Genomic DNA, 25,077 nt, shown 5'->3' on the forward strand with positions numbered 1-25,077 from the left:
TTTGATTGTTGCAAGACAATGCGGTTAAGTGACTTGTCCACAGTCACATAACTAGATAATTATTAAGTGTCTGAGGCTGAATTTGAACTCAGGTCCTCCTGACTCCAGGACCAGTACTCTTTGTACTGCACCACCTAGCTGCCACAATGCCAGGTCTCTTGTCCACAATTAGGTGGCTTAAGCCCTCAGATGACCTATTACTGCAAGGCTTCTTTTCTACTTAGAATATTAGAACTCCAGTTTCTAGTGTAAGAGATCACTTAGGAGAGAAATCCTCCCCCCCTCTCCAAGTTCTTAGAATTGACTAAAATTTCCTTTCTCTGGCTACAAGTCTCAATTCTAGGATCAAGCTCATCACCTAGGAAACAAAAATCCTTCATCAGTCACCCACTGAATGGTTGTCAGGAGCACAGCCCTCTCACAAAAATTGTTCTCTAGGATTATGTGGGCACATGCCTGCCTCTGTCATGAATTTCTGCAGGAACTTGCCCAGCTGCTGCTGCCTCTTCTTAGGATGGGAAACTCCTTCTTAGCCATTTTTTTTGTTATTAAGAAAGTATGTAACTTTCATGTCCTTCTATCCCTAGGCAGTCATGAACAATTCTGTGTAGAAAGAGGTTGTACATATGAGTAGACTTCCAATCTATCTCCCATGCATATACACACAAACACACACACACACACACACACACACACACACACACACACACATACACACATGCACCCTTATATACATTTAAAAGCACTGGTCTTGGAGTCAGGAGGACAGGAGTTCAAATCTGATCTCAGATACTTGACCCTTATGAGTACTGTGACCTCGGGCAAGTCACTTAACCCTGATTGTCTCACATCCAGAACTATCTCCATTCTGATTCATTTCTGGTCACTGGACCCAGATGGCTCTGGAGGAGACAATGAGGCTGTTGACTTAGCACAGTATCCACCTCACTCAAATTCAATTCATGAGCTTGTCAATGGCATCACCTCCCTGATGCCATGGTCTTCTTCAAAAATGAAGGACAAACATTATTATAATTATTACCCCTGTAGAGAACCCAACTGCTGAGTGCTGTTGTGTGATAGGGAAACAAGTGAAAGGGACCCAAATGGCTGGACAGGCCTATTGATTGGCTCACTTTTGTAGCTCTCACAAAAGGTAGCTCTTTTTTTTTTTTTGCAAGGCAATGGGGTTAAGTGACTTGCCCAAGGTCACACAGCTAGGTCATTACTAAGTGTCTGAGTCTGGATTTGAATTCAGGTTTGTCTGACTCCAGGGCTGGTGCTCTATCCACTGTACCACCTAGCTGCTCCCCAAAAGGAAGCTCTTCTAACAATAATAGTCCATTGTCCCAAATCATCTTAGGGGTATCCCCAGTCACTGGAAACTAAAGTGTGAATTTCTTTTCTTAACAAAATGGTAATAGGCACATCTATATTCTTTTTTTTTTTAGATTTTTGCAAGGCAAATGGGGTTAAGTGGCTTGCCCAAGGCCACACAGCTAGGTGATTATTAAGTGTCTGAGACTGGATTTGAACCCAGGTACTCCTGACTCCAAGGCCAGTGCTTTATCCACTATGCCACCTAGCCACCCCACATCTATATTCTTCTGATCAACTCCTCTTTATACATAGCATTCTGAGTCATAAAGAGAATATGACACTGAAAGTCTAAAATAGTGTCAGGAAAGTAAACTAGAAAAAATAGAGCAAACTAATGGAAAAACTCAAGGAATGTGAATTTGATGCCATACATCACCAGAAATCACAGAATGCTCAGATCATCACTTGAGAATGTTTCTGTTGCTCTGGTGTGCTCATGGAACCCTTTGGTTGTGTGGCTTTCTTGCTTCTTTCCTTAAATCTATAGAAAGAAAGTATATCACTGAGTTAATTATTTTGCAAAGAATTTTAATTTTGTTGTTCAACCATTCAGTCACTACCATCTCTTCATAACCATATGGTCCTTCTATCTTCCACTCTCTCTCAAAATCTAAGTAGTTCATGTTCTCTGCTTCCATGACACTATCTAGCCTTCTGATTAACTGCTGTTCCTTTTGTCTTCAAATTTTCCCAAACAGTATTTGACCTTCAATTGAATAACCTGAATTAATTTCTTTAAGTATTGACTGATTTGATCTCCTTGCTATGCAAAGGACTCTCAAAAGTCCTTTCCAGCACCACATTTCAAAAAGCATCCATTTTGTGACACACATCTTTCCTTATAGTCCAACTCTCACAGCCATACAATGCTATTTAGACCTTTGTCAACAAGGTGATCTTTCTGTTTTTTAGTATGCTGTCTAGATTTATCATAGTTTTCCATCCAAGCATCTTCTAATTTCATGGTTGTAGTCACTGTCTACAGGGATTTTTGAGCCCTAGCATATGAAATCTGATATTTCTTTTCTTTTGATTTGCCAGGAATAGATGGAACCAGTTGTCATGATTTTGGAATTTTTTATGAATTTTCGTAGGATATCTTCATGCCTTATAACCTGGAAAAGTTCAGTCAGTTTTTGGATGAGCAACGGATCCCCCACCTTGTAGATCTCAGCTGGAATAGAATCAGCACCAGGTGCTTTGCCACTTGAAAGGAACCTAATGGCATTCAAAACCTCTTCTTCAGATCTTCAGTTAGGAACTGATTGACTTCAACTGGAGGTAATCGGTCAATGGCTTCTGCATTGATTGATGATGGTCTGTTAAGAACCCTATGGAAGTTCAATCCATCTCTCTAGGATCATGTCCTTATCATTAATTAATGTGAGCCCATCAGCAGTGAGCAGTTGAAATTCACCACAGATCTTTGGCCTTCAGGGAATCATAAATACATTTTGGTTTGTTACTGTCTGCATAAAACTGAATTTCATCTGCCTTCTTACTGAGCCAAGAGTCCTGCATCTCTCTAAGCTTTGCCTGTACTTTACTCTTGATGGAATTAAATGCTGCCTTCTTAGAAATGGATGAACTGGGGTGGCTAGGTGACACAGTGGATAAAGCCCTGGAATCAGGAGTATCTGGGTTCAAATCTGATCTCAGACATTTAATAATTACCTAGCTGTGTGGCCTTGGGCAAGCCACTTAACCCCATTTGCCTTGCAAAAACCTAAAAAGAAATGGATGAACTATCCTGCTAGTAAACTCTGTAGAGTTCTCATTCTTCATTTAGCAGCTTCTGTATTTCCCCATCATTTTCATCAAGTCAGTCTTGGTGTTTGCAAGTGTTCTGCCCCAGATAACCAAAAGAATGGGCAGCTTTCAGAAATATCTGAAAGCTGCCCACTCTTTTTCTGCTCCAGGGCTGCTAATTGTGTGTTGGCTCAGTTTTCCCTCCAAGTTAGCAGCAAACTGTTCTCACTCAGAGAGACACTCTAATCTCCTGGCATTAATTCTTTTAGTATTCACTTTGCCTTGGGGCCACAGCTTTGGTTGAATCTCAATATTTAGCTTAGAGAGGATGACTTTGTGATCAGTCCAGCACTCTGCAGCACACATTGCTTTTGTCACTCTCACAGCCTTTCTGTCTCTTCTCCTTACAATCACATAGTCTAATAGATGCCAATGTTTGCTACAAGGGTGCATCCAAGAAGTTTTATTGTATTTAGGTAAGTGGAAGACAGTATTTGTAATAAGAAGGTCATGAGATACACAAATTTTGAGTAATGTAGACAAGTTTACTTACCTTGCCTGTGTTCTTTCCAAAGAGGAATTCATTGACAATGAGGTTGACGCACACTTTGCCAGAGCTGGTTCAGTATTTGGGAGGCTCTGAAAGAAAGTATGGAAGAGAAGAGGTATTAGACTGACTATCAAACTGAAGGTTTACAAAGCCATTGTGTTGACTTCATTGCTATATGCCTGTGAAATCTGGACAGTCTACCAGCACCATGTCAGGAAACTGAATTGCTTCCATTTAAATTATCTGATCAACTGACAGGAGAAGATAACAGACACTGAAGTCCTTTCTTGAGCTAAACTGCCTAGCATTCCAATATTACTACAGAGAGTGTAATTGTGATGGGTTGAACACATTGTTAGAATGCCAAAGGTAAGCTTGCCAAAAAAAAAAAAACTAGTTTATGGAGAATTCACACAGGGCAAGTGCTCACAATGGGGGTCAGATGAAGTGATACTAAGGCACCCTGAAGGTCTCATTGAAGAATTTTAAGTTTTGGGAGACACTGGCACAGGATGGCCCAGCATGGCATGCCCTCATCAGAGAAGGTGCTGCCCTCTATAAGGAAGGCAGAATTGAAACAGCTCAAAGGAAACTATTTATGCCCAACCTGTAGTAGAGAATTTTGAGCTTGTATTGGTCTGACTAAATACAGTGGGACACACTGCAATCTGTCTTAGACATAGGGACATCATTTTGGTCTTCTTCAATAACCAAGAACAAGAACCAAACAACAAAATTAAGTTTGTTTTTTTATGTTAAGCTTAAGCAATTTTTTTACACTCTCCTCTTTCACCCTCAGTGAGAAGTTTCATAATTTTTTTGCACTTTCTACCATCAGAGTGGTATCATATGCATATCTGAGATTTTTAATAGTTCTCCCAGTAACCTTAATTCTAGCTTTTGCTTCACATACCCTGATATTTCACATGATGTACTCTTGTATATAAATAAGATGACAATATGCAGCCTTTTACTCCTTGCCCAATCTTAAACCAATCAGTTGTTACATGTTCAATTCTAACTATTGCTTCCTGGTCCATATATAGATTTCTCAGGAGATAAGATACTATGGTATTCCCATTTCTTTAAGGATTTGCCATATTTTGTTGTGTTCCACACAATCAGTAGTATAGTCAATGAGACAGAAGTAGATTTTTTTTTCCTGGAACTCACATGATTTTTCTCTAAGTAAATGTTGGCAATTCAGCCTCTGGCTCCTTTGCCCTTCCAAAACCAGATGGCTCTTCTAGTAATTCTCATTTCACATACTGCTGAAGTCCAACTTGCAAAACAGTATAACCTTGCTGGCATGGGAAATGAGCAGAATTGTTTGGTCATTTGAATATTTCTTGTTTCCTTCTTTCCTTAGTTATTTTGTAAAATCTCATCAGACAGTCATTTTGCATTCTTGTTCTCTTTTTTCTTTGGGTTGTTTTTTGTTCCTCCCTCCTGTGCAATATTGCCAACTTCTATCCATAGTTCTTTAGGCTCTCTATCTTCCAATCTATTCTCTTAAATCTACTCATCACCTCTACTTTACACTCATAAGGGATATTACTTAGGTCATGCCTATTTGGTATGATGGTCTTCCCTATTTTCTTCAAATGAAATCTGAATTTTGCAAAAATAAGTTCCTGGTCTGTACAACAATCAACTCTAGACTTTGTAATAACTACATAAAGTTTCTCTACCTTTGACTACAAAATAATCAAACTGATTTCTTTATTGGCCATCTAGTGATGCCATGTAGAGAGTCACTTTTTGGGCTATTGGAAAAGTATTTACTTTAAATAAAAAGTTATCTTGACAAAACTATTAGATTTGTTTTATTTTTTTTAACTCCAAGGACTTGCCTGTTATTCCAATTAACTTTTGATTTCTTACTATAGTATTCAGTCCCCTATATTGAACAATTTGCCTTGTATTTGAACAGATATCATTTGGTTCATTTGGAGATTAGGCCCCACAACTTTTTTTCCCATCCTTTTTTTGACTATGAGGTTTGCTCTATTTCTCCTAAGGAATTCTAGAATGGGATAAGAGAAAGGTCAGGGGAGAGGGGTGATGGAAGGGAGGGAAGATGGAGGAGGGAGTAGTCAGAAGTAAAACACTTTTAAAGAGGGACAAGGTAGAAGAAGAGAGAGAGAATAGAATAAATGGGGTGGCTGGATAGGATGGAGAGAAATAGTTAACAATAGTAACTTTGAAAAAACATCTAAATTCTCTAATAAAGGCCTCAATTCTCAAGCACAAAGAGAACTGAGTCAAGTTAGAGGCAGTCCCCAATTAATAATGATCAAAAAATATGAAATTTTCTTTAGATGAGGTTACCAATGGTCTAACTCATTAATAATTTAATGCACTGTTCATGGAGTTGTGAATCCATTCTGGAGAGCAATTTGGAACTATGCTCAAAGGACCATAAAACCATTATACCCTTTGACCTAGTAATGTCACTGCTAGGTCTTTATCCTAAAAGAGATGAAAAACAAAAAGTATATTTCTTGTGTGAAGGAGCTGGAATTTGAGGGGATGCCCATCAATTGATGAATGGCTGAATAAATTGTGGTATTGGATTATGATGGAATGCTACTCTGCTAAAAGAATTAGCAATCAGAATTCTCACAAAAACCCTGCAAAGACTTAAATGAACCGATGCAATGTAAGATGTATTATACAAAGTAACAGTATTGTAATATAATCAATTATAAATGACTTCACTTCTCTCAGCAATACAGTGACCCAAGTCAGCTCCAAAGGACTTATGAAGAATGCTTTCCATTCCCAGAGAAAGAACTGAAGGTTTCTGAGTACAGACTAAGGCATACTTTTATACTTTATTTTTCTTGAAGTTTCTTTTTTTTTGAGGGGGGAGAAGACTGTTTTCTTTCACACCATCACTGTTATGGAAATGTTTTGCATGACTATAACTATAACCTATGTCTAATTGTTTGCTTTCTCATTGTGTAGTGGGGCAAAAAGAGGGGAGAGAATTTGAAATTCAAAGTTTTTAAACTTGAACATTAAGAATTGGTCTGAGGGGGTGGCTAGGTGGCGCAGTGGATAGAGCACCGGCCCTGGAGTCAGGAAGACCTGAGTTCAAATCCAGCCTCAGACACTTAATAATTATCTAGCTGCGTGGCTTTTGGCAAGCCACTTAACCCTGTTTGCCTTGCAAAAACCTAAACTAAAATTGGTCTGATATGTAACTGGGGGAAAATAAAATGCTAAATAAAAACATAGTCTATGCAATGATCACTTGAATTAAATCCACTCGTTCCCATCCATTTATGTTCATTTTATGTTCATGAGTTTAACCTCATCCAGCTTACCTTGGTTTATAGATCTTATATTGAAGGTTCCTTGCAATATCAAAAATGACCACCAGGTGGCAATCTGTTCAACCACCAGTTTAGGTTTGATAAATTAACTGGTTTCCTAAGAGGCTGCATTATCTCATCTGGTCACTAGATGCTGCTAAACTTCCAAATAACTCCTCAGCGTTGTAGATATAAATTACTCTTAATAACTGTAATATAAAACCAGTTTTGACTAATTTAATAGGACACATTTGAGTTTTATTCTAGGGCATGAAATGACATATGCCTCAAGATAGTACTATATTAAATATGCTGTCTCCTTACTTCATCCAAGGTCCTATTCCATTCTAGGCTCCACTTTCTTGGATCACGTCCAATTGTTTACATTATGTAGAGTCTAAAATTTAGCAATTAAAAACAAACTTTTTTAAAGTGCTTACTATGTATACTCAAATTGTGCTAAGCACTGAGAATAATAAGAAAGGCAATCCTAGCCCTCAAAAAATTTGCATTTTAATAGGAAAGCACAAAGTAAGGAAGGGAAAAGAACAAATATTTATCAAACATCTACTATGGGCCAGACACTGAGCTAAGCATTTTACACAATATTCTTTCATTTGATCCTCACTACCTGGAAAATAGGAAATATTATTCCCCACTTTACAGTTGAGGAAGTTGAGGCAAACAGAGATTAAGTGACTTGCCCAGTGACCCAGTTAGCATCTAAAACTGGAGTTGATCCCAAGTCTTCCTAATTTCAGGTCCAGTATTCTATTCATTATATTACCTAATTGCCTCAAGACACATAAAAGGAAGTTGAAAAACAGAGGTGGGGGAGATAGCTACATTGTTGAATGTTGAAAACAGAGTCGAGTCAAGAGTCCAGCATAGAGAAGAATGACATGACTAGTTTGGACAATTTTCCTTAAAATGGAGGTTTTGGGGGATTAGCCAATTAGAGGAAGAGAGCTCAAAAATGGAAATGTACTTGCAGTGTAAGAAGTTCAGAGGCAAAGTAAAATGTCAAGATGAGGAGGCTTCTGTGGATTTAGAATTTAGCACCTGGAAAAGAAAAACTATCCAAACATACCTATTCTGAGTCATGTCCATCCAAACCCATTCCACTCCAGAATCAGCTGAAATCCCACCTTCAGCAAAAAACCTTTCTTGGTCCTTGGAAATTGTCTTTCCTCTAAGAATATTTCTCATTTCCACAGTACATTATCTTCTATGTACCTAGTTATATGTATCCGTTGCCTCACCTATAGAAACTGTCACAACTTTCCCTTAAATTATTCCTTGAGAAAGATTAAGGGAAACGTCCCTGATAATTCTTCTGTTTGGTTTGATTTCTTTCTCTCCACCCTCTCACTTTATTTAGATTAGGTAGCTCCTGTTTGTAGAAGGTCAAAAGTCATCAGATAAGTAAAAAGACACTGCTGATACTGTATTGTCCTATTCATTTTTTTCCATATAGCTGTTGATGAATAGCTCTATTTTTGAGAGTTATTTATCCATTTCCTTTTGCCTAGTATTCAGTAACTCTTCTCACATATTTGATTCAATCAATTAGAATTTATTAAACACTTATAATGAACCAGGCACTATGATAAATTTTGGGGTTACCAAAAAAAAACCCACTCCCTAATCCTACCTAGTCTTCATTGTCTTCTCCTTTAGACATGACCTGGGACCCTACACTAACATTTCACCCATTGACCCTAATAATTTCTCATTCACTCTTTACCACTTATACTACAGCAGAAAATCATAATTCCTCAGCTTGACATTCAAAGCCTTAAATCATCTAAGATGATATCCAGTTGTTTCTCCCAGCCCTTAATCTAGAGACTACTGGCCTATTCCTATTCATGGAACATGTCATATATATATACATATATATATATATATATACATATATATATACATATATATACATATATATGTTTTTCCTATTATATTTTTTTCTTGTTCTGAACTTGATAAAAACCAATGTATATGAGCATTTTGATATATCAAGAAGAATGCAAAAAAGAGAATTGTGTATGAAATCATGAATCTTCATTATATGCAGCTTGAGTTTTTTAAATATATAATATATTCAATACCTTTACTTCAAAGCTTTCCTCAAAATATTTCTTTCTAAATCTCCTTCTGCTTTCTTCTATACAGGCAAAAATAAATTTTCATTGATATGCCTATCCTGCTTTTTTCTTTTTGTAACATAATCATTTCTCATACTTCCCCCACCCGACCTTCCAAAAAAATAAAGAAATACATTTCTTTAGTAAATTCCTTGTGATTATTCCTTGTAAAAACAGGCAAGTAAAACCTATCAACATATTCCCCATTTCCACAAATTTGCCTGTCATTCTGTGCATCACTTTCAAGAAGTGGAAAACATATTTTATTGTCAGGGCTCTGGGGTCATGATTGATCCATCATTGTATTGATCATAGTTCTTAAGTCCTACGAAATTGGTTTTTCCTTACAATTTTTAGTCAATGTTTAAATTGATTTCTTGATTCATTTTTTATTATATATATAGATCCTAATCTTTCATAATTTTTAACCCTATAATATTATCTTAACATTGAACCTCAGGACAGACCTCAGAAAATAACAGTAAGAAGGAACAGAGACTTGGGGCATTGCTCTTCTTACCTAAGGACTAGAACTTAATTACATTTATAGCTATTGGCTAATAATAATTATAAAACCAAAATTAAAATGAGCAAACAAAGGAGAAAGAACCCAATCATAGATAGCTACTATGGGAATAGAAAAGATCTGGGATCATGTTCAGAGGAAGATAATGGAGCTAAAAAAATGTTACTTCTTTTTCTTTTTTCTTTTATAATTTTATTTATTTAAGGCAATTGGAGTTAAGTGACTTGCCCAAGGTCACACAGCTAAGTAATTGTTAAATGTCTGAGGTCAGTTTTGAACACAGGTCCTCCTGACTCCAGGGTTGGTGCTCAATCCACTGTGCCTAGATGCTCCCTTGTTATTCCCTTTTCAATAAGAAATGTCAAATAATATCAAAAACAAGAACTTTAAAAATCAATTAAGAGGGGTGGCTAGGTGGCACAGTGGATAAAGCACCGGCCCTGAAGTCAGGAATACCTGGGTTCAAATCCGGCCTCAGACACTTAATAATTACCTAGCTGTGTGGCTTTGGGCAAGCCACTTAACCCCATTTGCTTTGCAAAAACCTAAAAAAAATCAATTAAGAGAGATTGAAGGAGAAATTAGGGAAAAAAAAGAGCAATCCAAAAAAGTCAAGAAAACAATAGAAAGAAAGTTAACCAACTTGAAACAGAGAATCAAAAACTTAAGGAAATAAATCATTCCTTTTTTTAAAAAAATTATTTATTTTCATCCATATGTACATGCATATTTCCAAGTTACAAAATTTCCCTCTGTCCTCCCTTCCCACACCTCTCCCCTCAATAGGGAACAATCAGGTTAGCATTTTACATACATATTTTATTAAACATGTCTAGAAATTAGTAATTTTTGGTATGAGGAAATAGGATTGAGGGAAAGAGTATTCATCAGATTCAGAAGGGTTGTTTTTTTTTCTGTGTGTTTTGTTTTGTTTTTCTTCCTCTGGTTGGGGTTAATACAGTCCATAACCAATATATATTTGCTTCCATCAAGGTTGTAAGTCATTCCATGCTTCTCTAGAATACAACCATTTATGGTTTCTTATAAAACAATAGTATTCCATAGTATTCATGTACTATAACTTGTTTAGCCATTTCCCAAATGATGGGGATCCCCTCAATTTCCAATTCTTTGCCACTAAAAAAAGAGCTGCTATGAATATTTTGAAATATGTAGGATTTTCCCCATTTTTTATAATTTCTTTTTATAATTTCTAGAATTGGAATTTCTGGGTCAACAGGTATGAAATGTTTTATTGTTCTTTGGGCATCATTCCATATTGCTCTCCAGAAATATTGGATCCATTCACAACTTCACCAGCAATACATCAATGTCCAAATCCTCCCTCAACCTCTCCAATGTTGATCATCTTTCCTTTTTCTTATCTTGGTTAATCTAATTAGGTGTGAGATGATATCTCATTATTGTTTTAATTTGCATTTCTCTAATCAATAATGATTTGGAACACTTTTTCATATAATTATATACAGCTTTAATTTCTTCATTTGAAAAATGTCTGTTTATATCCTTTGACCATTTATCAACTGGGGAATGGCTTGTGATCTTATAAATTTGATGCAATTCTCCAAATATTTTAGAAATTAGACCTTTATCAGAACTCCTGGTTGTGAAGATTGTTTCCCAGCTTTATGCTTTCCTTTGAATTTTGACAGCATTGATTTTATTAGTGCAAAAATTTTTTAATTTAATATAGTCAAAATCATTCATTTTGCAGTTTATAATCTGCTCTAATCCTTGTTTGATCATAAATTTATCCCTTTCCCATAAATCAGATAAAGTATTTTTTGGTTTATTAACTTATCTATGATATCACTCTTTATGTCTAAATCCTGTACCCCTTTTGACTTTATTTTGGTATAGGGTATGAGATGTGGATCTATGCCTAGTTTTTGCCATATTATTTTCCAATTTTCCCAACAATTTTTGTCAAATAGTGAGTTCTTATCCCAGAGGCTGATGTCTTTGGGTTTGTCAAATAGTACCATTATCCTATTTCTTAATCAGTACCAGGCTGTTTTGATGACTTGCTTTTTAGTATAGTTTTAAATCTGGTAGAGCTAGGCCACCTTCCTTTACCCTTTTTTTCATCAATTCCCTTGCTATTCTTGCTCTTTTCAATGTTGTTCCAGATGAATTTTGTTACTATTTTTTCTAGCTCAGTAAAGTAGTTATTTGGTAGTTTGATTGGTATGGCACTGAATAAATAATTTAATCTGGGTAGAAATGTCATTTTTATTATATTAGCTCAACCTAACCAAGAGCATTTGACATTTTTCCAATTATTTAGATCTGACTTTATTTGAGTGAGGAGTGCTTTATAATTGTGTTCATGCAGTTTCTGGGTTTGTCTTGAGAGGTAGATTCCCAGGTATTTAATGTTGTCTACAGTTATTTTAAATGGAATTTCTCTTTCTATCTCTTACTCTTGGGTTTTGTTGTTCATATATAGAAATGCTGATCATTTATGTGGGTTTATTTTTATATCCTGCTACTTTGCTGAATTTGTTCATTGTTTAAAGGAGTTTTTTAGATGAATTTCTTGGGTTCTCTAGGTATACCATTATATCACCTGCAAAAAAGTGAAAGTTTTGCTTCCTCATTGCCAATTCTGATTCCTTCAATTTCTTTTTCTTCTCTTATTGTTACTGCTAGCAATAAATAATTCCTTGAAAACCAAAGGAAAGTTCATAAAGAAATAATAAAAACAAAATCAAAAGAATAAAAAAAGAAGCATGAAATATCTCATCAGAGAAAAATAGCTGATCTGAAGAACAGATCAAAGAGAAATAATATAAGAATAATCAGACAACCTAAAAATTATGATTAAAAAATTGATATACAATTACATGAAATTATTAAGGAAAATTTCCCAGAGGTTCTAGAACAAGAAAGCAAAGCAGAAATAGATTCAAACTACCAATCTCAACCTGAAAGAGATCCCAGGAGGAAAACATGGGAATATGAAAGAAAAATTTCAAAGCTCCCCAATTAAAAAGAAAATATTGGAGGCAACAAGAAAAACCAATTTAAATATTGTGGATTTATTTATTACTAAGGATTACACAAGATTTAGTAGCTAGTACGGTCATTGCCCATGAAAGCATCTTCCCAATTTTCTGCATTCCTTCCATTTTAAGCTACAAATGTTTTATTTATACTTATAAGATGAGAACATTGTTGAAGTATAAAATGGATCATTTTGATTATTTTAAGTTTTCTTGTATAAATGAAACATGCAGTTAAGACTAGAAAGAATGCAGAAAATTGGGAAGAGGCTTTCATGGACCATCTCTCAGATAGATGGTGATTGAATTGGAATTTTGCTACAGTGTAGGAGATGCTGAGCTGTTTAACTTAGAAAAGTATGAAAAGACTTGAACTTATGAAGGAGGATGCTGTCCACTTTCAGAGAAACAGATGACAAGAGGACATAAGTAAAATACAGACTTGCATATGTGTGTGTATGAGTATATGTGTGAATATACCATATGATCACAAACATTTGTGTATATTCATGTATGTGTATATATGTGTGTGTATCTGTACTTAATTTTAGCTTTTTGGGTGGGAGAGGAGGAGGTAGGTGAAAAAAATTTAAAAATAAAATAAAAAGTGCACAGCAGAAAATAAAAGAAAACCTACAAGAATACAAAAAAAGAGCTGGAAATTTTGAATCTGATGAGTCTACAGATTTTCTTGAAATGGAAATTCATTCTTTTATATTGAACTCTCTCTTATGTTCTATGTACATGACAATGTTATTTTTTTCTTTTCTCATTTTGTATTTAAGTTTAAAATTAAAATGTATTAAAAGAGGAAGAATGACAGTATCTATAAGCAAAGCCTCATAAAAGAAACACATCATGAGGAAAAAGTTGGGAAAGAATTGAGAGTTATAGAAGAAAGAGTTGGAAAGAGAATAAAAAAATTGGAAAAACTGATCCAAACATTGCCCAACTAGTAAACTACCCCAAAATTAGAATGTACCAAATAGAAACTAATGATTCCATGAGACAACCAGAACTATTAAAACAAAGTCAAAAGACTGAAAAAATAAAATATAAGGTATCTGGTAGAAAAAAAAACAATTCATCTGGAAAACTGAGCTAGGAAAAAAAAAAACTAAGACTCATTAGACTATCTGAATGCCAAGCATCTCCCCCCCCAAAAAAGCCTGGATATCATATTTCAAGAAATCCTAAAACTGCTCACATTTCTTAGAACCAAAGAGAAATAGAATCCATCAGTTACTTCCTAAAAGAAACTCCAAACATACTCTCAGGAACATTAACCAAAATCCAGAGCTTCCACATCAAAGAAAAAACACTACAAAGCAGTTAGAAATAAAAGATCTGAAATATTAAGGAACCATAGTAAGGGTCACATATGATCTGACAACCAATACTATCCAAGGCAAAACACTAGAGTGGAGAAAATCTTTTTTTAGTGAATTAAAAATAATTAAGGAATAAATGAGAATAAACCACTCATAGTCAGATATAGGGAGAAGGTACTCATGGCCCCCCTCTAAAACTTGTAAACATTCATAGAGAGATTCTAGACTGAGGGCCTGGGAGTAGTTCTGGTTTCATGATCTTAACAATGGATAAAAAAAAAGAAGAAGAAGAGGGGCGGCTAGGTGGCGTAGTGGATAAAGCACTGGCCTTGGAGTCAGGAGTACCTGGGTTCAAATCCAGTCTCAGATCAAATCCGGTCTCAGACACTTAATAATTACCTAGCTGTGTGGTCTTGGGCAAGCCACTTAACCCCATTTGCCTTGCAAAAACTAAAAAAAAAGAGCAATACACTGGGAAGGGGCATAGAAGGGAAAAAAGATTAAGGAAAATTATCTCACATTATGTACAAGCAGACATCTGTACAATCAAGGAGGAAGGAATGATGGGGCAATTTATACTTTAACCTTAATTTAATCTGATTTCACATTATATACAAGCAGACATCTGTACAATCAAGGAGGAAGGGATGACAATTTACACTTTAACCTTAATCTAATCTGAACTGGTCAAAAAAAAAAAAAAGAAAGGACATCTAGATAGATAGATAGATAGATAGATAGATAGATAGATAGATAGATAGATATAGATATATTCACACAGAGTACAGAAATATATCACACTAAGCAATAAAATAGGAAAGAAAAAGGAAACGGTAGAGGGAGGAGTGAGAGAAAAGGTAGAATGATGGAGGGATTAGTCTTAAGCAAAAACAAACTCAATTTCATACAGAAATATAATATATATATATATATATATATATATATATATATATATAGCTCTTTTTAAGGTGAGAAAGAATGAGAAGGTAGTAGTAAACTGAGGGCACCTGGGTGGCACAGAGGATGGAGTTCAGACCCTGGAGTCAAGAAAACATGAGTTCAAATAACAGCCTCATACATTTGCTAGTTATGTTACCCTTGGCAAGTCACTAAACCCTGTTTGCCTTAGTTTCCTAATCTGTAAACTAGAGAAGGAAATGGTAAACCACTCCAGTATTTTTACCAAGAACACATCAAATGGGGTCACAAAGTATTAGACATGACTGAAAATGACTGAACAACAATGGCAAACTTGTAAATTAGGGAATGGATGAGCAAATGATGGTATACAAATGTAATGGACTTATTGTTTGTCCTTCATTCTTGAAAACAATGACATCAGGATGGTGATGCCATGGCAAGCAAGTGACTGCATTTCATTGAGGGTGGCTATGCTAAGTCACCAGTGTCACTTTCTCCTCTGGAACCATCTAGGTCCAGTGGCCAAATATGAATCAGGACAACTGGAGATGGCCCTGGATGTGATTAAATGACTTGCCCAAGGTCACACAGCTAATAATTGTCAAATGTCTGATGTTGGATTTGAGCTCAGTTCCTCCTAATTCCAGAATTGGTGCTCTATCCACTGCTCCACCTAGGGGCCACATAAATGTGATAATAAAATATGCTATCCATATCTTGATAGAAAAGTAAAAGTCTCAGAATGCAGAATGAGGAAAAAAAGTCTGGATATGACCATTGTTGAAATATGTTTTGATTGAATATATGTCTGCATTCTGTATGAAGTTTTTCATGTGATCTCAATTGGTATGAGGAGAGGGTTAAGGTGGGAGCTGTTAGCTGATTTAAACAAATAAAATATTTTTTAAAAAACAACTCAGGTGCCATCTCACATTCATCAGATTGGTGGTTAATGAAAAAGGAAAATGACAAATGCTGGAGAAGCTGTAGGGAAACAGGTACCTTAATGCATTGTTAGTGGAGCTGTGAATGGATCCAACGATTATGGAAAGAAATCTGGAACCTTGTCTAAAAAGTTTTTAAACCACTGGCATATACTTTGAACCATTGATACCATTACCAGGTCCATACTCCAAAGACACCAAAGAAGAAGGAAAAGACACCAATGTATAAAAATATTCATAGCACTTATTTTTGCATTAGCAAAAACCAAGAGGACACCCATTAATTGGAGAATGGCTAAACAAGTTCTGATATATATGCATGTGATGGAAGACTATTGTGCTATAAGAAATTATGTAAGGGATGGTTTCAGAGAAACCTGAGAAGGTTTTTGTGAACTGATACAAAGTGAATAAGTAGAATCAGGAGACACATACACACACACACACACACACACACACACACACTCACAAAAAAGAACAATATTATAAAATAAATCAACTTTGAAAGATTTATTGACTCTGATCAATGTCATACCCAAAATATTTTCAAAAGATTTATGAAGAAACATGATATCCACTTTCAATTAGAAAGATGATAGATTTAGGGTGTATAGTGAGGAAAATATTTTTAAATATCTTTCTTTTTTTTGGATAAGGCTGATATAGGAATTTTTATGAACAATTGTACATATTTACTCTGGGTTTTGTTTTTCTTACCCTCTCAATGAGTAGGGTATAGGAAGGGGAAAGGAAAAAATTTGACGTTAAGACTAAAGTAAGGAACAAAGTCAAGATGATGATAGAAGAACCTCTCTTAGGTACTCTCTCTATAATATTTCAAAACTCATTAAAAAAATGACTCTAACTAAATTTTCAAGAGACAGAACCTACAGAAAGATCCAGTGAGGCTGTTCTCCAGACCAAGGTAACCTGCAAAATAGTGGAAAGGCTCCACTCCACAGGGTTAAAAGGGCAGCCTGCCAGAGTGAAGGAACTTCAGCCTCCCAGAGGCAGCCCCAGGGTGCCTGGGAACATGGCTCATGGCAGCAGGGCCAGTTTCCTGACCTACACCCCAGAGAGCACTGGGGACAACTTGGAAGATCAGTGGGAGGACCTCTGCCAGAGTGAGCTTCTGAAGCCCAGCTCTTAGGGCACTCAGTGAGCAGCAGTGGCCACAGCAGCCCAGATCCAGGAAAAGGAAGCAGGCAGAGCCGGTAAGCAGGAGCCCCGAGACAACTGAGCCTTGAATGCTCAGCCTACCAAAGGTAGGGGAGTAGAGAGAGACTTTCGAGATTTGTCCTCTGTCCTTGGGACAGGACTCTGGGGCTCTAACCACATTCAGATCCTAATCATAGTCTAGGCCCCCCATAGAACAGCAGGGCCCCCCACCTCAGGCCTGTGGCAGAGGGGTGCACTTGTGGTCATTCACAGACCAGGAGGGAAGACAAAGTTTCACACATTGAGATCCTTGTTGGGGGGGTATCACAATACTACCTCAAAAGCTCAGGAAGCACCCCAAAACCAGGCTCAGGCTGGGGAAATGAGTAAACAGAGAAAAAAGAGGAACACCTTTGAAAAATACATTGTCTTTGATCCCAAGAAGGATCAAAATACTCAATCTGAAGATGAGGAAATACAAACTTCTGCATCTAAAGACTCCAAGAAAAACAGAAGTTGCGATCAGGCTATGAAAGAGCTCAAAAAAGATTTTGAAAATCTGAAGTAAAATATCAATGTTTGTGAAATTCCTGTATAGAAAGGGGTCCCTGACATTCTTCTGGGTCCTGATAAATTTCTTAGAAATACAAATTTGCCCTGAAAAGATGATGAAAAAGGATAAAAACATCATTTGTACAAAAATATTCATAGCAGCCCTGTTTGTGGTGGCAAAGAATTGGAAATCAAGTAAATGTCCTTCAATTAGGGAATGGCTTAACAAACTGTGGTATATGTATGTCATGGAACACTATTGTTCTATTAGAAACCAGGAGGGATGGGAATACAGGGAAGCCTGGAAGGATTTGCATGAACTGATACTGAGTGAGATGAGCAGAACCAGAAAACACTGTACACCCTAACAGCAACATGGGGGTAATGATCAACCCTGATGGACTTGCTCATTCCATCAGTGCAACAATCAGGGACAATTTTGGGCTGTCTGCAATGAAGAATGCCATCTATATCCACATAAAGAGCAGTGGAGTTTGAACAAAGTTCAAACACTATTCCCTTTAATTTAGAAAAAAACCCAGATATCTTATTGTCTGATCTTGTTATCTTGTATACTCTTTGTTTCTTCCTTAAGGATATGATTTCTATCTCATGACACTCAATTTGTATCAATGTACAACATGGAAACAAAGTAAAGACTGACAGAGTGCTTTCCCTCGGGGCGGGGGGGGGGGGAGGGAAGTAAGATTGGGGAACAATTGTAAAACTCAAATAAAATCTTTAATAAAAGAAAAATTAAAAAAGTAAATACAAATTTGGCCAGGTGCCTTTGGGTCTGAAAATAATAAAACTCAAGTGCTTGACCTAAGAGTCCAGGATATACTATAAAATTGTTTGAATATTCACAAAGCACCCTCATCAGCCTAATTATCTTGCTGTATCTGTTAAATTCCAGGACTGCCTCCTCCTTCCCCAGGTGTGGCTGGAACAATAAGACAGTAAATTCCTCAAACCTGTGGGAAGCCCATGAATATGTGACTCCCTCCATCTCAGGAAATATGTTCAAAGACCCTGACCCTTTTCCTACTCTGTCTATAGGAACACTATATTTACATATGATAAGATGATCTTTCCTTCTGTATCCTGTTTGGTCTCAGTATCTCCCCCCAAAAAACACTATAAAAACCCTATCCCTTGAACACTCAGGGACTGTCTGATTTGGGTACTCTTTATCCCCAGGCCAGACCCTGGGAAATAAAGATCTCCAGACTTATCAAATTCCAGTCTCCATCTCACTCTTTGGGTTCAACAAATCAAGTAAGGGAAATAGAAGAAAAATTGGGGAAATAAATGAGAGAGATGCAGGAAAAAAAATGAAAAAGAAGTCAGCAGCTTAGTCAAGGAGATCCAAAAAATGCTGAAGAAAATAACATGTTAAAAATCAGCATAGGTCAAATGGATAAAACAGTTCAAAAAGTTACTGAAAAGAATGCTTTAAAAAGCAGAATTGAGGGAGCGGCTAGGTGGCATAGTGGATAAAGCACCAGCCTTGGAGTCAGGAGTCCCTGGGTTCAAATCCGATCTCAGACACTAATAATTACCTAACTGTGTGGCCTTGGGCAAGTCACTTAACCCCATTTGCCTTGCAAAAACCTAAAAACAACAACAACAACAAAAAAAAAGCAGAATTGACCAGATGGAAAAAGAGATAAGAAAGTTATCTGAGGAAAACAAATCCTTCAAATGTAGAATGGAATTAAAGGAAGCTGTTGACTTATGAGAAGTCAAGACACAATACTTCAAAAACCAAAAGAATAAAAAATTAGAAGAAAATGTGAAACATCTCATTGAAAAAACAACCAATCTGGAAAACAGATTCAGGAAAGATAATTTTGAAATTATTGGGATACCTGAAAGCCATGATAAGGAAAAGAGCCTTGACATCATTTTTAAAGCATTCCTACAGGAAAATTGCTCAGACATCCTAGAAGCAGAGGGCAAAATAGAAATTGAGAGAATCCACTGATCTCCCCCAGAAAGCGATCCAAAAAAAAACCCAACCCCCAGGAATATTATAGCCAAGTTCCAGAACTCCCAAGTAAAAGAGAAAATATTACAAGCAGCCAGAAGAACACAATTCAAATATCATGGAGCTGCCGTCAGGATCACATACGACTTAGCAGCAACTACATTAAGGGCTTGTAGGACTTGGAATATAATATTCCTGGAGGCAAAAGAGCTCAGAATGCAACCAAGAATCAACTACCCAGCAAAACTGAGCATCCTATTCCAGGGGAAAAGATGGACTTTCAATGAACCAGGGGAATTTTTGTTCCTTTTGAAACAACCAGAGCTGAACAGAAGGTTTGATCTTCAAATACAGGACTCAGGTGAAGGATAGAGAGTGGAGAAGGGTAAAATATGAGGGACTTAATGATGATGAACTGCAAGTATTTCTGCATAGAAAAATGATGCTGATAATACTCATATGAAACTTCTCATTTAATAGAGCAAGTAGAAGGAACTTTTATAGTTGAAGCACAGGAGAGAGCTGAATTTAAAGATATAATATAGTATAAAAATGGAGTCAAGGGCTAAAAGGGAAATATAATGGGAGTAAGAGAAAGGAGAGGTGGAATAGGCTAAGATATTTCATATAATAAGATTTTTTAATTACAACAAGCTATTGTAATGATATGGAAGGGGGGAAAGCAAGGGAAAATAAAGGAACCTTTGCTCTCATTAGAGGTGGCTCAGAGAAGGAAAAGTATATCTACTCAATGGGGTATAGACATCTAGAGTAAGAAAGAGAGAAGGGGGACAGGGCAAAGTGGGGGATGTGAGTGATGGAGGAGAGAGTGGACTGTGGGGGAGAGTGTTCAGATATAACACATTTTCTTTTTTACTTCTTGCAAAGGCCTAGTATTGGATGGCCTGCCCAGGACCACACCTGGGCCTTAGTGGGTGGTATGTGGGCTCAGGGCCTCTTGGCCCCAGGGCCGGTGATCAGTCTGCTGTGCCACTCAGCTACCCTACAGCACATTTAAGAAGAGGGACAATGTGAAAGAAGAGAGAAAATATAGTATAAGGTAGTGGGGAAGTACAAATGAAGGGAGTGTGATCAGCAATGGCAACAGTGGAAAAATATGGAAGTAGCTTTTGTGATGGACGTATCATAAAGAATGTGATCCACCCACAACAGAGCTAGTGGTATTAGAACACAGACTGAAGCACATTTCTTTATTATTTTTTATTTTTATTTTTCTCTTTACTTTATTGCTTATGAGGGTCTATATTTTTTGGGGGGGAGGGGGTATCATGTTTGCACTTAAACAAGAATATTTTAATAATGTATAAAAAACATTTGTATAAAAATAAACATAATAAAAAAGAATAGGAAAAAGAAAAAAAGAATAAAGTAAAATTTTAAAAAAGAAAATGATTAAAATAATGTTAATAATAAAGATTAAATATTAAAGTGGAAAAACATAAAGTCCTTCATAACCTGTTCACTTCCTACCTTTCGAGTCTTCTTACATACAATTCCTTATCACATACTCTTCAATCCAGTATCATTGACTTCCTTGATATTCTTCAAACAAAACAGTTCATTTCCCAATATCAGGCATTTTCACTGACTGCCCCCCATGAATGGAATTATCTCTTTTCTCATTCAATCTCCTGGTTTCCCTGTCTTCCAAGTCTCGGTTATATCCTGCCTTCTTCAGAAAGCTTTTCCAATTCCTCCTTAATCTGAGACTACTCCACTCCAATTTACAGACTACAACATTAACATACAAGAAAAAAACAAAAACAAGTCCATGATGTTTCTCAGACTTGAGCAGGATGTAATCTTGTTCAGGAAGTTCAGAAAAAAGGCTTATCTCACAAGTGAAGTCATGCATTGACACACCTGTGTTATCACAGCAGAGTTCTGTCACATGAACCCAGAATGAGTCAATACTGACCTTCTCCAGACTCTTCATGCAGCTCTCAACATTTCCCCCTTTTCTGTTTCAACACTACATCACACAATTGCATGAGTTAGCCTTCAACCCTTCAATCTATACTATCCAGTTCTTAACTTGTGTCATTAAAATGTTATAACTTTAACATCATTATAAAGACCTTAAGTATACTGGTTGGTAAGTACACCAGCCATCTTATCTGGCTTCAAACCATTCTTGGTGGCTCTTTGTACATCTTAGGATATTATAAGCCTTCCTCAATATGTGCCATTCTGGCTTTTAACATCTTGAATGTGAAAAACACACTCTTATACAGAGCAAAGATAGTTTTTAAAATGAGAGGCAAAAAACAAAGGATCAATATCATAATTACAACAAAGTTGAAAACAGAAATGATACCATGTAATCATGTATCAATTACAGGTGGAGAAGACAACCAGTAATACAATTTCTTTCTTAAATCTATATGTTCTTCCTTATACAAAGTGGCTCTATCTATGCCATTGATATTAACACTAAGATCTCCTATATCTAGGGCTATAGTTATATTCTTCCACACACCATCCAAATGATTTCTAATCTTTGTCCAATTATATTGTGAAGAATTCTAAGGCACAGGGGTGATACAAAAAGTAGAGTATCAGTAATCACATTTCATATTCATTCTGATTTTTAATATATCCAGGTCTTCCCCAACAGTCACAATAGTATCCCTCAATCCTGAGTAACATGTGATAAAATTCATCAATGATTTTACTTTGAATTTATAATCCTTTAGTAACATAACTTAACTCTTCTATAAACTCTGCTTCAATCTTCTGATTTTGAGCTGTAGATACAGACATTGCCATGTTTACAGAGGACATTATAACACTTTTCAACATTATTACACCTATAAATATACAACTAACACATCTTTTTTTTCTTAATGAACTTATACTGCATTATTCCCTTTTTATATAAGATGGTTCAACACTTCATCAGCTTGAGATACATCCCAACCCTTTGTCTTCACTGGCATAAGTATGAAGCATGGCCTAGTGATAATGAACACAGTGAAACTATTCCTAACTTCAGGCCCTTCAGTCACAGTACAGTTAATACAGGTAACATTTCATCCTTCAAAAGTTCTGTTAGTCAGCCCATTCTCATACATAAATTTCCATTGTTTCAATCCGAGGCAGTGAAGTTGTTATACCTATATCTAGCTCCCATGAGCAAAATCAATTGCACTATAAGTGGATTTTTTCTTCTCTGTTGTCTGCCAAGCCTCCCTTTTTGCTGCTTCTTCAGGGGTTCTTGGATATACTTTAATTTTCTGGATAGGTCAGACACTTCTTTCCAGGACCCAGACTGTTTCTTTGCCATGACCTGTGGCTATACAAGCATAACCTTGCCCCCAGGTTACCAGGAGATAGGGCCCTCAACACATACCCATTTTGGGGTCTTTCCACATCACCCACATGTCCTCTGACATTCCTTGCTTAAATTTGTCTATTAATTTAAAGTGTCTTTTCACAGGGGTAACACCCTTTTTATCCAAAATTAAATAGTTAATTGTGTATAAAACTCTATCTAGTGTCCTGTGTGACTTATCTCTACCTATCTCTCTCCCCCATTTTTAGTAATTAGAAATTTGATTAAGAGCACATAACTCAAAAGTCTGTACTGATAATGGTTTTGGCAAACTCCCAGCTTCTATCAAGGCCATTCTATCATTATCTATTGTAGCATTTCCATTAATTCTTTTAAACTCCTTAATCCAGGTACATGTATATTCAGATTACTTTGTGCAGATGATTTAGCACATTATAGAATTACCCAATTTGAAGAGACTGTTAACATTTGCCTAAGCAATTGCTTTCATATCAAACTTTTCATATTATGGGATTTAATACTTTCCAATCAAGTCACTGAGAGATAATGCAAAAATAACAGTCTAATGTAATTTTAAAATCACCCCATCATTTAAACACATATCTCCATTTAGACTTATCACTCTCTATACTTTCTTCTCTTCTTACATTGATTTGTAAATCACTTTTCAAAGTTCCTAAAATCCATCTTGTACTTATACAAAGTTAAACCTGCTCATACTTTCTTTCTACATACTTAAACCAACTTCCATACTTCACAAATGGTTCAAAAACCCCAATTGTCTCTATTTGCCTTTTCATTTTTCCTTGCAACCTTTTTTTTTCTTCCAAGTTCTTTTAGAACCCATTACTCAGACTGAACTACTTACATTTTCCCTTAATATAGTGTTCCATTATTCTTTTGCTTTAGCTCTTTTGATTTTAGTACATACTTTTACATGATTCCACTTTTCACAATGCATATTCCATACAAAAGTTTTAATATTTAACACTTCTTGACAAGAAGGCAACAGCCATTCAGAAATCCCATAGCCTAATTAGAATATCCCCTACCCCCCCCTTCTGATAGAGTAAATCAAATAACTTCTTTTAAAGAGGACAGTTCTAAATCTTTTCTTGGGAGAAGGGGATCTTCTGTCCTTAAATCCTCACTTGTACCATAATTCTCTGTAATAACTCACATCAGAATCTATATTAATAAACTCCTCAAGCTATAATGTTGCCATATCATTGTGATAGAAGATTAACTATTTAGCTTCCCTTTTTCTGGCATTTCTTTATAATCAATTTATATACTTTAGAATGTACCTGATTCTCTTGTCTTTCTGGAATTTACTTCCCCAAAACTTTCTCAGATTAAAATAGCAATTCTTTTTATGATTTCTTTAATTAACATATTTTCCTATCTGGTAATACTGTCTCTTTTCTGTTTCTTTTAACTCCAGAAACTTTCCCTTTTTTACACTTCTTTACCCAAGTCTTCAAGAAACAATTCTCTCTCTCTCTCTCTCTCTCTCTCTCTCTCTCTCTCTCTCTCTCTCTCTCTCTCTCTCTCTGCTAATCCTTTTTCTAAATTCCTCTTTCTGCTAACTTCAAGGTCAAGAGCCAGAACTGCAAGTAGACAAGCAGTGGAGAGGGAGAAGGAGGGGGGAAAGTATTCTGGCAGAATCATAGAGAAGAAGGGAAGAGAAAAAGTCAACAGTATTTTATAATTTTAATATTCATTTATCTGTTCACACACTGTTCTCCAATCATATAGATCCAAAGTACCTTCTAATCTCAATTCTCCTTTCCTTGGTAACCATGGAGAACATTCATAAACAGTCTGTAAGCATTCATCTGTTTGTTTTTTGTTGATTTCTAAGCCCTTCTCTTTAGCCAGTTTCTTTAAAATTTTTATGTCCTGTCCTGGCTTTTTTAGATAATTCCTTTCCTATAGCACCCGCTGTATTCTCTTGGAAAATGACACTAAAAACCATGCCACTAATTGCTCATCAAACCTTCCCCTTACCTGGTTTTGTCCTGGGATTTTTCATGGCTTCACTAGGGGGTTTCCTCTCCTGAAAGACTATCTCAGCCTTCAGACAGCTTCAAGACCCTGTGCCTGCCCTATATAAGGGCACCAAATGTCATGTACCCCTGGCCAGCAGGGAGAGTGACACAGCTCATTA

At 36.2% G+C, this 25,077-nt stretch overlaps 1 long non-coding RNA gene across 1 annotated transcript; it reads right to left on the reverse strand.

Annotated features, from left to right (window-relative positions):
• Positions 1 to 1,596: 1,596 nt before the first annotated feature.
• On the reverse strand, positions 1,597 to 25,077 carry LOC141497657 (uncharacterized). Its single transcript, XR_012471397.1, has 3 exons — positions 24,918 to 25,077; positions 3,683 to 3,768; positions 1,597 to 1,861 (listed from the first exon to the last, which is right to left on the reverse strand). It is a non-coding gene; the product is annotated as an uncharacterized LOC141497657 (long non-coding RNA).

The sequence above is a fragment of the Macrotis lagotis genome, chromosome X (assembly GCF_037893015.1).
Source record: "Macrotis lagotis isolate mMagLag1 chromosome X, bilby.v1.9.chrom.fasta, whole genome shotgun sequence".
NCBI classification, from domain to species: Eukaryota; Metazoa; Chordata; class Mammalia; order Peramelemorphia; family Peramelidae; genus Macrotis; species Macrotis lagotis.